Here is a 13,959-nt window from a genome sequence, read left to right as displayed (position 1 = left end):
ATATTAATGGTGACTTCTTGTAAAACTAACAGCGGGAGTAGATGTGATGTCCAGCAGTAAGCTGCTCTACAGCCTCAGGACAGCACTGGGAAAGCCATGATTGCCCTTAAGTTAAGCCGGACCGTAGAACAGCCAAATGTAGCTGAACTGAAGATCTAAAAAACTAGATAGAAAAAAGAGTATATCAGTGATGTAGAGAAGCACAAGTCCATGAAGAACTTTAAACTGGATCCTATAACTCACAAGGATGCAGTGGAGAGAGTCTACTGTATTTCCAGATGATATTGCCCAATGGAAGCATATATACTGACAAGAGTGCCAGACCTTGAACTGGTCCTTGGGGGACTCCACACCCAGTAGTTGCAGCCAATGACATTGACTGTGAAAGTCCTGTGATTTAAGTTAGGACTTAAACCCGTCCAGCATGACCCCCTTAAGGCCCACCATGTGCTACTGTGCACCGGATCTGTGCTGCTTTTGAGACTGGGGATCTTTACACCTGCTCTCTCAGTGAGATAATATCTTCTACTCCCTTAAGGTCCACCATGTGCTCCAGTTGCTCAAAAAAAAATCCACAGTGTCAAAAATGGCACTGAAATCTAGTGAGAATACAGTAGCACGGTTACCAGTATCGACAGTAAGCAGCAGATTGTTTGTCAGATGTAATAGATTGTACACCGATCAGCCATAACATTATGACCACTGACAGGTGAAGTGAATATTATCTCGTTACAATAGCACCTGTCAAGGGTTGAGATATATTAGGCAGCAAGTGACCAGTCGGTTCTCAAAGTTGATGTGACGGAAACAGGAAAAATGGGCAGGCGTAAGGTGTTCCTGGTGTGCAGTGGTTAGTACCTACCAAAAGTGGTCCAATGAAGGACAACCGGTGAACCAGCGACAGGGTCATGGGCTCCCAAGACTCACTGATGCGTGCGGGGAGTGAAGGTCCATCTGCTCCGATCCCACAGAAGAGCTACTGTAGCACAAACTGCTGAAAAGTAAATGCTGGCTCTGATAGAAAGGAGTCAGAACACACAGTGCAGTGCAGCTTGCTGCGTATGGAGCTGCGTAGCTGCAGAGCGGTCAGAGAGCCCATGCTGACCCTGTCCACCACCCAAAGCTCCTACAATGGACACATGAGCATCAGAACTGGACCATGGAGCAATGGAAGAAGGTGGCCTGGTCTGATGAATCACATTTTCTTTTACATCATGTGGAAGACCGTGTGCGTGTGTGTCGCTTACCTGGGGAAGAGATGGCACCAGGATGCACTATGGGAAGAAGGCAAGCTGGCGGAGGCAGTGTGATGCTCTGGGCAATGTTCTGCTGGGAAACCTCGGGTCCTGGCCTTCATGTGGATGTTACTTTGACACGTACCACCTACCTAAACATTGCTGCAGACCAAGTACACTCCTTCATGGCAACAGTGTTCCCTAATGGCAGTGACCTCTTTCAGCAGGATAATGCTCCCTGCCACACTGTAAAAATTGTTCAGGAACGGTTTGAGGAACATGACAAAGAGTTCAAGGTGTTGACTTGGCCTCCAAATTCCCCAGATCTCAATCCGATCGAGCATCTGTGGGGTGTGCTGGCCATCAAGTCCGATCCATGGAGGCGTCACCTCACAACTTACAGGACTTAAAGGATCTGCTGTTAACGTGTTTGTGCCAGATACCACAGCACACCTTCAGAGGTCTTGTGGAGTCCATGCCTCGACGGGTCAGAGCTGTTTTGGCAGCAAAAGGGGGACCAACACAATATTAGGCAGGTGGTCATAATGTTATGGCTGATCGGTGTATACCCAGACTTTATTAAACCATTTCCTCATGCTAGTACAAATAGGACAGGATCTAATAATACGATCAAGCTAACACTCTTAGATAGTTAGTATAGTTTTTTCTTTTAATTAGTGCTTGTTTAAGTGCTTAGTGAAAAGGTGAGTCTTCAGTGTTGGTTTGAAGCCAGCCAGAGGAAGTTCATTCACCACCTGGCTTCTGGACAGAGAAGAGTCTTGGTGCATGTTTTCTTTGTACCTTGAGGGATGAATGCAGTTGAGCCGTGCTAGATGCTCCGAGGGAGCCTCTGTAAAAAGAGTGGAGTGTGATAAGTGCCTTAATTTAAGTGAGTGCTGGTCCATTTTTGTTTTTGTAGGTGAGCATCAGTGTTTTAAATCTGATGCAGGCTGCTACATGAAGCCAGTGGGATGAGTTGAGTGTCATCAGCATAGCAGTGCTATGAAAACCCATGTGAGGATATGACCTCACTGAGTGAGCAGGTATAGAGGATATGACCTCACTGAGTGAGCGGGTATAGAGGATATGACCTCGCTGAGTGAGCGGGTATAGAGGATATGACCTCGCTGAGTGAGCGGGTATAGAGGATATGACCTCGCTGAGAGAGCAGGTATAGAGGATATGACCTCGCTGAGAGAGCAGGTATAGAGGATATGACCTCGCTGAGAGAGCGAGTATAGAGGATATGACCTCGCTGAGTGAGCGGGTATAGAGGATATGACCTCGCTGAGTGAGCGGGTATAGAGGATACGACCTCGCTGAGAGAGCGAGTATAGAGGATATGACCTCGCTGAGAGAGCGAGTATAGAGGATATGACCTCGCTGAGAGAGCGAGTATAGAGGATATGACCTCGCTGAGAGAGCGAGTATAGAGGATATGACCTCGCTGAGAGAGCGGGTATAGAGGATATGACCTCGCTGAGAGAGCAGGTATAGAGGATATGACCTCACTGAGAGAGAGAGAGAGTATAGAGGATATGACCTCGCTGAGAGAGAGGGTATAGAGGATATGACCTCGCTGAGAGAGCGAGTATAGAGGATATGACCTCACTGAGAGAGGGTATAGAGGATACGACCTTGCTGAGAGAGCGGGTATAGAGGATACGACCTCGCTGAGAGAGCAGGTATAGAGGATATGACCTCGCTGAGAGAGCAGGTATAGAGGATACGACCTCGCTGAGAGAGAGGGTATAGAGGATACGACCTCGCTGAGAGAGCGAGTATAGAGGATATGACCTCACTGAGAGAGAGGGTATAGAGGATATGACCTCGCTGAGAGAGAGGGTATAGAGGATACGACCTCGCTGAGTGAGCGGGTATAGAGGATACGACCTCGCTGAGAGAGCGAGTATAGAGGATACGACCTCGCTGAGAGAGAGGGTATAGAGGATACGACCTCGCTGAGAGAGCGAGTATAGAGGATACGACCTCAGTGAGAGAGCGAGTATAGAGGATACGACCTCGCTGAGAGAGCGAGTATAGAGGATACGACCTCAGTGAGAGAGCGAGTATAGAGGATACGACCTCGCTGAGAGAGCGGGTATAGAGGATACGACCTCGCTGAGAGAGCGGGTATAGAGGATACGACCTCGCTGAGAGAGCGGGTATAGAGGATACGACCTCGCTGAGAGAGCGAGTATAGAGGATACGACCTCGCTGAGAGAGCGGGTATAGAGGATACGACCTCGCTGAGAGAGCGGGTATAGAGGATACGACCTCGCTGAGAGAGCGGGTATAGAGGATACGACCTCGCTGAGAGAGCGGGTATAGAGGATACGACCTCGCTGAGAGAGCGGGTATAGAGGATACGACCTCGCTGAGAGAGCAGGTATAGAGGATACGACCTCGCTGAGAGAGCAGGTATAGAGGATACGACCTCGCTGAGAGAGAGGGTATAGAGGATACGACCTCGCTGAGAGAGCAGGTATAGAGGATACGACCTCGCTGAGAGAGAGGGTATAGAGGATACGACCTCGCTGAGAGAGAGGGTATAGAGGATACGACCTCGCTGAGAGAGCAGGTATAGAGGATACGACCTCGCTGAGAGAGCAGGTATAGAGGATACGACCTCGCTGAGAGAGCAGGTATAGAGGATATGACCTCGCTGAGAGAGAGGGTATAGAGGATACGACCTCGCTGAGAGAGAGGGTATAGAGGGAGAACAGAAGTGGACTTGGCACTGAGCAATCTGGGTCACCGGTGGAGAGTCTGTGTGGAGCAGATGTGGATCTTCCCCATGTCACTTGATATGATCGACCCTCCAGGTAAGAAACAAATCTCTGCCATGCAGTGAATCTAATTACAAGTGAGGATGTACAGGAGATTCTTGTGATTGACCTGACTTGGTATACTTGGTATACCAAAAAAAGCAGTTAAAGCAGTACACTGCTAATCAGTCTCTGCATTTACACGCACATCAAATTCCACTTAAGGTCTATATTCAGGTTGCAGCCGTATTCTGAATACGATTTTATATGCATACAGGCTTCGGAATATTTCTGTACACCTGATTGTTGTAAGTTTGCCAATCTACACATGCACTTTTCCTGTCCCGCTGTTATTTCCTGGGAGATTCAAGATGCTGCTGTTGGTTATAGAGTACGCTCAGTTAATAGACTTATTACTACTTTTTCACACTAATTTAATGAGGACTCTAACACCGCTTCGACACAGAAATGGTCAGGTACGCATCTGTTAAGCTACACATCTGTTAGCACCCACAATTCCTTGCGGACTGAGCTGCACTTGTATCTCCTTTCACTGGATTTTCTGAATAAGGTGTTTACATGTAACACATTTCCAATTAAAACAGGAATATTCCAGGGATAGGAATTGGAATTTGGGGAATCAAAATATTGTCTTAATCTGAATCAGGCAATCGGATTGTGGAGTTTACATGCATGAGTCAGTACTAATTAGAATATTGATAAATTCTGATTACTATTGGAATATTGATGTGCATGTAAACGTATTCAGTGTTGTTTACAAAAACAGACATTAGACATTATTAAGCAAAAAAAAAAAAAGGAACTGATTACTACATAACACAGCCGTTACACTCAATAAGTCAATAAGAACAGGTACAAAATGGCTTTCAAATTTAAATATCAATCTCTTTATCGTGTCATCCCTTTAAATGTAAAATGTTGATGTGCAATAATTAATCTCCATTAATATATCAATTTAACTAAAATTCACTTTAACTAAAGACATGATTGATCATTTGATACAAATTTATTTGCCAGTGAATTATGAGCTCCACCTTCATACAGGTCACTGTGTAGGTGTACAGTTGCTGACTGTAGCCCATCTGTAGTGCTGTACAAAGTATTGGCACCCCTCTACCCGCTCCATCAGTGTACAGGGAGCAGTACTGGCGCAGATAGGATTTAGACGTATATGTGTGAGACGCATGTGCAAGTGGAACAGCCATGTACAAGGCAGCCAACAGGCCAGGAGTGTTGAGTAAAGTGTCTAAAATGTTCACAGTGTTTAAAACACCACAGATGGATGGGGTAGAAGGCTGCTAGTACATGACGCAGAACAATGGAGGCACTACAGTCAGTACATGTACACTACAAAGTGACCACTGATTTAAAGGCCAAGGTTTGTGACCATGTACTATATGCAGTCTATTCCACTAAACATGTTAGAATAATTACAAATAGCTTTGAGTGTGTTTTATTAGCTGTTTTGAAACTGCAGCTGCACACTTTGGTCTCCTTTCTCACAGGACAAACAAATTAGGCCTTGCCACTACAGGGGCATTTGAATAATGTGAAATGTATTCAAGGGCCTTTTTTCCCCATAAGTGCAAATAATATTGGCTTATTGACAAATTACCTGTACGGTGTAAATCGTATTCAATTTAATCCAGTTGACTTTAATATCTGAAGTTTTAAGGCTTTGTTCACATTGTGCACCACTAAAATTCATGCTTTATATATATCCACTTTATATAACTAAAGCTATTTTATAGTGTGCATTAAGCAGTTAAATACTGTATATTCTACATTTATAAATAGATGATGTAATGATGATATAATGAGATGATGTAATGATGATATAATGACAGTTTTGAGACTGATGAGCAACTAGTGTATTTGACCACATTTTCAGCTGAGCTGCTCATTTGGTTCCTGGTGTGATATTCTGATTGTATTTGAAAGGGAAATGCTTTAGTGAGGAAAAAATAAATAAATAAATAATTTTTTCCTCAAAATGATCCCAGACTTACATACTGTTAAACCGGTGATCAGTTGTACGAGGGTGAGTCAAGTAAAACTGTTAAAAGTGCAGCATAAATTAGAATTGAATTTTTAAAAAATTCTAGTGGACGTCACACCCTCGTTAAGTGCTGGAAATTTGCATTGCATTGAACAAAATGGAGATTATGTAGAACAATGATACACTTTTGTGACACTTGTATGCAATTAACAAAGACTACCTTTTGTGGACAAATCATTAAGTTTTACCTCCTTACATGATGAAGACAAAGGACAGGCTGTATTTATTAAATATACAGCCTATATTTATCATATTTCATCTTTAAACATGCATATGTGCCACATGCAATCTAACTTCACGTGTGCTCCTCCTTAGCATTCTCAACATGAGCTCTGCTCTTTACTGTATAAACCAAGGCAGTTTGTGTCAGTAAACTGGTCTACAAAGCTATTCTTTATCTATATTTAGATATTTTCTATTTCTATATAGATCTTTATTATCTATATTTATGTCTGTAATAATATGAGATGATGTTAGCAGCTGGGTGCAATAACTATTTTACTTAAGAAAGTGTTTTTACTATTGCTTTATTAAGAAAAACAGTATGGCAAGTTTGGGCCGCTTTTAAAACATTTTAATATTACAAGTTAATTTACATTCAGCTAAAGGAAACATTATTATTATTATGTTGAATATTATCAGCTATATTAAACCTATTACAAAAGCACAAATGGTCAGAAAGCATGCAAGTAAATCTCTGCTTCATGAGCTTGAAACTGCTATTGGTTGGACATGCACTAGAAACAAAAATGTGCAGCTATATTACAGAAACACTCATATATTTGATAGTTTATAGCTCAAAAGGAATATTGCCAAATATGCACTGTGGACAAGTTTAGCTTGTGCTTGTGGGAGAGAAATCCCCACACTATATATTAAAAATCATAATACTGCTCTGGGTCAGACATGATTCTGAAATTGTTTGTTATATTTCTTTATTTAAGTGCTGTTTTTACAATCTGTTGACACTTATAACAATAAATGACTTTTTTCATTGATTAATTAACAAAGGTCTATATATTAAGCTTTGCAACCAAAAGTAAAGCTGATATCTACAGTCGGCTTCTCTATAGCAGAGCAATCCTGGAAACAAACCCTGAAAGTCTATCAGTTGTGAAGACTTTAGATCTTGGCTCACACTCTCAGGCGCCTCAGACCACATCATTAGATTAGATCAGATTAGATTCAACTTTATTGTCATTACACATGTATAAATACAGAGTAACGAAATGCAGTTTAGCATCTAATCAGAAGTGCAAAAAGCAGCAAGTGCAGTATGTACAGTATAAACAGTGTGTATAAACAGTAGTAAATAAACGGAATGTACAGTTAAGAGCAGTTATGTACAGACAAGCGCAGTGAGAGATAAGTGGAATTAAATTACGATAGTGTCACCCACACCATGTAATCAATGCAATTTTAGATTTCTAAACTGCTAGCTGATTAGAGGCAGAGCCATCAATAAGTGTTGCAGTATGAAAATTTTTAAAATTTGCTGAGGCACCAAACATATCTTAGCTGACTGACTACATTAGGGAAAATAATGTGAATGAGATTTTTCACTGAAACATTTCTCTAATAATGACCTACATCTTTTGAACACATCACTTTCACTAACATGTTTAATGCACTACAGAAGTACGTGATTTCATGGTTAAAGTCTTTGAGGTTACATGTTTATATTGCCTTTACTCCTAATGTAGTATTATTTTATTTCTCCTTGTGAAACACCACTCCATCTGGATTCTCTCTCCAGTTCAGCATGGTCTTCATGTCCATCCCATGAGCCTTCATTTTCTGCTGGATCTGAGGAATAGATTAAGACTTTTATTTCTAAATAATACAGGATAGACACTAATCTCTATTGAGATTTGTAGAAAAACTACAGAAGATCAGACTATAAATATAATACAGTGTGTATATGTCACAGCTTGATGAAGACTGAAGAACAGTATAACTGGAGGATGAGACTCACTTTCTCCAAGATGGCCAGCAGTAGTGCAGGATGATTCACGTCCTGCTTGGACTGAACCTTCACCCTGATGGTTTGTCGTTTTCTTGGATGCATGACTGCAGAAATGCACACATGTACATATACAATTAACATTGTTTTCTAAAAGCAAATTAAATTTGTCAAAATATGCTACTAAATACAGCTTTAAATCACCTGAGTGACAGAAAAAAGGTTTAATATCTGAGCACGGAGCATTAATGGCCGCACTATTATATATGTTAACACAGTTTTCATGCCCTCTGGGTTCATTCACTGCCCAAACAATGAAGGTTGAGTTGGTCCCATCTGACCACGTCCAGCTGTTTCTGAACAGGCCAAACCAACTGAAATCACTGGTCTGAGGAATTTTTTCCATTATGATTGAGTTTTCAGTTGCGTCTCTTGAGCTGGTCAGGTCTGTGTGATGCTGCCTACAGTAGCTCTGAGCATCGCTCCATGTTAGAAGAGTAGAATAGTAAATGTACTTGTCTGTGTCATTGTTTCTGTCTGTGAGAATGAAAAAATACACGATTAACTCAAATTTTACATACTCACACTTTACTTACACAAATGTATTTTGTCATTTTTTGTGGGAAAAATGAGATGTTTCAAATTTCAGATGTTGGTAAATGAACAGATCAGCAGTCCCAAGTGCATTAAATGTCAAAGTTCATGAAACCTTGTCACACTGAGGATTAATGATCCTGCTGTGTTTGTAGACAACCTTTTGTTATGACAGAACATAAAATGAAAAGTAAGTTCCTCCTCACCATCAAAGCACACAAAGGCAAACTCTTCCCAACACGATCGATCAAACCATCCCTCTGGATTGAAAGCGCAGCACTCTTCATATCCGTTCGCGTTGTTCGGCTCTTGCCAAGGCTTTTTCGGATACCAGCCTGTCATATATCCTAGTGACTGGTTTCCAAGGGACCAGCGCCAGTCGCTAGTGTTAGTGTATAATCCAATCCAAGCATCAGAACTGAAGTGTTGTTTCTGTGCTTCAGTTTGAATTTGGGTGAGGTCAGTCCATCCTTCGATGGTAGCCAGGTCATCGTAGTTGGCTCTGCAGTAAGCCTGAGCATCAGTCCATGTTTTCCCCTGCACGATCAGAAAGTACTTACGGCTAACAGACTGGAAACAAGGCATGACTCCTGTGGAGAAGATATTTTTTTAACATTTTTATACAGTATTATATCTGTGACAGGAAATAAACTTCTTTGGGATATTTTTATGCTATTTGATATTTTTCAGTGTGGAAGATATTTTTTCTAAATGCCCTAAAGAGCCCAACTCTGCTACTATCTTCCAACAGTGATGCAGCTCGGTACTATTCTAGAGGTAATTTTATATAAAATGCAAGTTTATAGTTCCTGATATTATAATTCCTGCTGCTATATGTGTTCAGTATCATACAGTAGGTCCACCGAACAAAAGCTAACCATCACTCATGCTGACTGCACGTCAAGGACGTTCATCAAACTGTCAAGTAGGTTTTCATTCAATTGACAAGAATTTTTACGTTTAAATATTCTTTCCATGCACCAGGTCTCTGATAAACACTTTCTCTCACCTGTGAGAAACAGGAGTGTGAACAGGTGCTGCTTCATCGCTGAAAACCCCTCACCAGTCCTGATCAAAACAGTGGCTCCGGTAAGACTTACTATAATTACTTCAAATTTAAACATCAACACAATAAAAACTTCTACAATTACAAAATATAATTATGAATCAATATAATATAAAGAACACAAATATACTACAAACCAGAAATTACCTGAAGTACCAGCCTGTATAAAAATCAGTGAAATAAGTGAAGTATTGAAGCAGAAAGTTAAAATGTACCTGAGGGTGAAGAAGGAAAACAGTGCAGTGGTTTTATTGTTTTTGCGATGTTTCCAATAATCCAGCTGTCTTATACCTCTACCAGTAATGACGTATGTAATCCACCTGTCTTTATTTCCATTCTTTCCTTTTAGGAATAATTAAAGCTAATCAAAGTGGATGGAAATTAACACTGATCACATTTGGCTGGAATGGAAATTGACTGGGGTCATCAGCCTGAATGGTTACCATGGATACCGCTTCAGCTGCTGCATCAGGACGGGTTTGGAAAGCTGTAAAACACTGTTCAGTTTTATTTTCATTTACAGCATCAGGACTCATACAAATCTAACATTGTATTGGATTAAATCTCAAAGCAACAAAGTTTTTGTACTTGTTCCACCTCAAATAGTTCATCACAGAACAAGCTTCATTTCTGTTCCATTTGTTAGTCTGTGAGTCAAACAAACAGCAGCAAATGAAAAGTTTTCTCCTGCTGGAGCTGATCAGTACGTATGAGAGAAGGACATTCCTACTGTTGCTGTGTCCACGACAGAGTCCTTATTATTGATACACATCATAGATTGTGTAGATCGTGCCGTTTAAGCAGGATTTAGAAATGTGGTCATGAGAAAAACTCACAGTCTCCCCCTCTGTTTTATTCACTTATTTACACGTTAGTATTGCTCTAACTTTGAAAACAAAGTGATACTACGTTGAAATATTACTGAGAGTCTCATTCAGACAGCCACATTTAAGCGTGGTTTTTTTTTTTTTTTTGCTATCTTGACATCAGCACTAGTGTAAGGAGTTCAGCAAAAACACACCTCCTGACTTAGTGTAAGAAATACAAGCTCTCGCTTCTCATAGACTGGGAGGCAGTTAAATGAATTTTGCTTTATGTTCAGTGCTAAACTGTTTTTGATGCTCTGGTCTAAGTGTTTTCACTTTCTGAGATCGGAACAGCACAAATCTGAGTACCAACTTTACCTGCTGCCTGTGGAGCTCCTTGTGTCTCTGAGGCTGAAGACAGCGAGATAACCGGCTAACTGTCAAACCATTCACACTGAAAAATATCCTCCACACTGTAGCTTTAATAAACATCAAGTAAAATGAAGATAGTTACTGAACACTGAAGAAAAGATGAGTCTTAGACAGTTTTTGGGTAAATCTTTATCCTTCAACTGCTTCTTCTTTGTAACACTGATTTACAAATTTATATTTGCTCTGAGATTTATAATTGAGACTCGATATTACTGAGCAGTGGAGGTGAGATTTGATCTTCTCATGATCTTCTGATGAGTAGTCAAAACCTTTAACCCCTGAGCCTCAGAATGTTCCCAGTCCATTACAGAAGCAGTGTCTCCCCCTGCTGGTAGAACTCCTCAAACACACCCAGAATTCACTTTCACTCCTCTATTGATCATTCCTTAATAATAATTAATAACAGCATGTTTATATAAATAATCCAGAGAAAATAGATGTGGATTACTTTTTTTTTCTAGGGTTTCTGATGCTTGATTATATTTAGAATGAACCAGACTTCATTAGAGTCCAGCATGTTTAAGATTAGAATATTACGTTTAAGCAGGAAGAATCTTTGGCTGGTCTGAGTGAAAAAACGGTGATGGACGGAGATCACAAACAGGCAAAATTATAATGTACTGATATTAATCATTACAGATCATTCATTTGGTTGAGAGAAAGCAAATTTCTGTTTTTTTTATATTATTTTTATTTCATGTATTTTACTGTTATTACTAAGCACCAGTGCATCAAGACAAATTTCTTGTACATGTAAACCCACGGTACTTGGCAGTAAAGGTGATTCTGATTCTCAGATATTTTAGAAATAAAAGGTGACTATAGTAGCTTTAGAGTTTTAACTTTAAGGCACTTGTATCAAAATGAAGATATTAACGGTTCAATGATTGAGACTTCAGTTTAAACTGTTCTTAGCAAGTGCTGTCTTTAGGCCATGAAAGGAAGAACATCAACCGCCATCTTTAAACTGCGCTGCTCTCACTCTCACTGACCCTCTGTAGAGTCTGGATGTGCCTCTAACGCTGCAGTCTTCTCCGTCAGAGAGCTAACGAATGTACGCTAACGAATGTACGCTAACGAATGTACGCTAACGAATGTACCCTAATTAATGTACGCTAACGAATGTACGCTAACGAATGTACGCTAACGAATGTACGCTAACGAATGTACGCTAATGAATGTACCCTAATTAATGTACGCTAATGAATGTACCCTAATTAATGTACGCTAATGAATGTACCCTAATTAATGTACGCTAATGAATGTACGCTAACGAATGTACGCTAATTAATGTACGCTAACGAATGTACGCTAATGAATGTACGCTAATGAATGTACGCTAACGAATGTACCACAAATAAAGCTATTACTAACGACGGAGGAAGAATGAGTAAACATCCTGCACTCAACACGCTGAACACGCTCAGCACGCTCAACACGCTCAACACGCTGAACACGCTCAGCACGCTGAACACGCTCAGCACGCTCAACACGCTGAACACGCTCAGCACGCTCAACACGCTCAACACGCTCAGCACGCTCAACACGCTGAACACGCTCAACACGCTCAACACGCTGAACACGCTCAGCACGCTCAACACTCTCAACACGCTGAACACGCTCAGCACGCTCAACACGCTGAACACGCTCAGCACGCTGAACACGCTCAGCACGCTCAACACGCTCAGCACGCTCAGCACGCTCAACACGCTCAGCACACTGAACACGCTCAGCACGCTGAACACGCTCAGCACGCTGAACACTCTCAACACGCTGAACACGCTCAGCACGCTCAGCACGCTGAACACGCTCAACACGCTGAACACGCTCAGCACGCTCAACACTCTCAACACGCTGAACACGCTCAGCACGCTCAGCACGCTCAACACGCTCAACACGCTGAACACGCTCAGCACGCTCAACACGCTCAACACGCTGAACACGCTCAGCACGCTGAACACGCTGAACACGCTCAGCACGCTCAACACGCTGAACACGCTGAACACGCTCAGCACGCTCAGCACGCTGAACACGCTCAACACGCTCAGCACGCTCAACACGCTGAACACGCTCAGCACGCTGAACACGCTCAGCACGCTCAACACGCTCAACACGCTGAACACGCTCAGCACGCTGAACACGCTCAGCACGCTCAGCACGCTCAGCACGCTCAACACGCTCAACACGCTGAACACGCTCAGCACGCTCAGCACGCTGAACACGCTCAACACGCTGAACACGCTCAGCACGCTGAACACGCTGAACACGCTCAGCACGCTGAACACGCTGAACACGCTCAGCACGCTCAGCACGCTCAACACGCTCAGCACGCTCAGCACGCTGAACACGCTCAGCACGCTCAACACGCTGAACACGCTCAGCACGCTCAGCACGCTGAACACGCTCAACACGCTCAGCACGCTCAACACGCTGAACACGCTCAACACGCTCAGCACGCTGAACACGCTCAACACGCTCAGCACGCTGAACACGCTGAACACGCTCAGCACGCTCAGCACGCTGAACACGCTGAACACGCTCAACACGCTGAACACGCTCAGCACGCTGAACACGCTCAACACGCTCAGCACGCTCAACACGCTCAGCACGCTGAACACGCTCAGCACGCTCAGCACGCTCAACACGCTCAACACGCTGAACACGCTCAACACGCTGAACACGCTCAGCACGCTCAACACGCTCAGCACGCTCAACACGCTCAACACGCTGAACACGCTGAACACGCTCAGCACGCTGAACACGCTCAGCGCGCTGAACACGCTCAGCACGCTCAGCACGCTCAACACGCTCAGCACGCTGAACACGCTCAGCACGCTCAACACGCTGAACACGCTCAGCACGCTGAACACGCTCAGCACGCTCAGCACGCTCAACACGCTGAACACGCTCAACACGCTCAGCACGCTCAGCACGCTCAGCACGCTCAGCACGCTGAACACGCTCAGCACGCTCAGCACGCTCAACACGCTCAGCACGCTCAACACGCTGAACACG

The sequence above is a fragment of the Pangasianodon hypophthalmus genome, chromosome 24, assembly GCF_027358585.1.
Source record: "Pangasianodon hypophthalmus isolate fPanHyp1 chromosome 24, fPanHyp1.pri, whole genome shotgun sequence".
Classification (NCBI taxonomy): Eukaryota; Metazoa; Chordata; class Actinopteri; order Siluriformes; family Pangasiidae; genus Pangasianodon; species Pangasianodon hypophthalmus.
Note: the sequence above shows the minus strand (reverse complement) of the source record.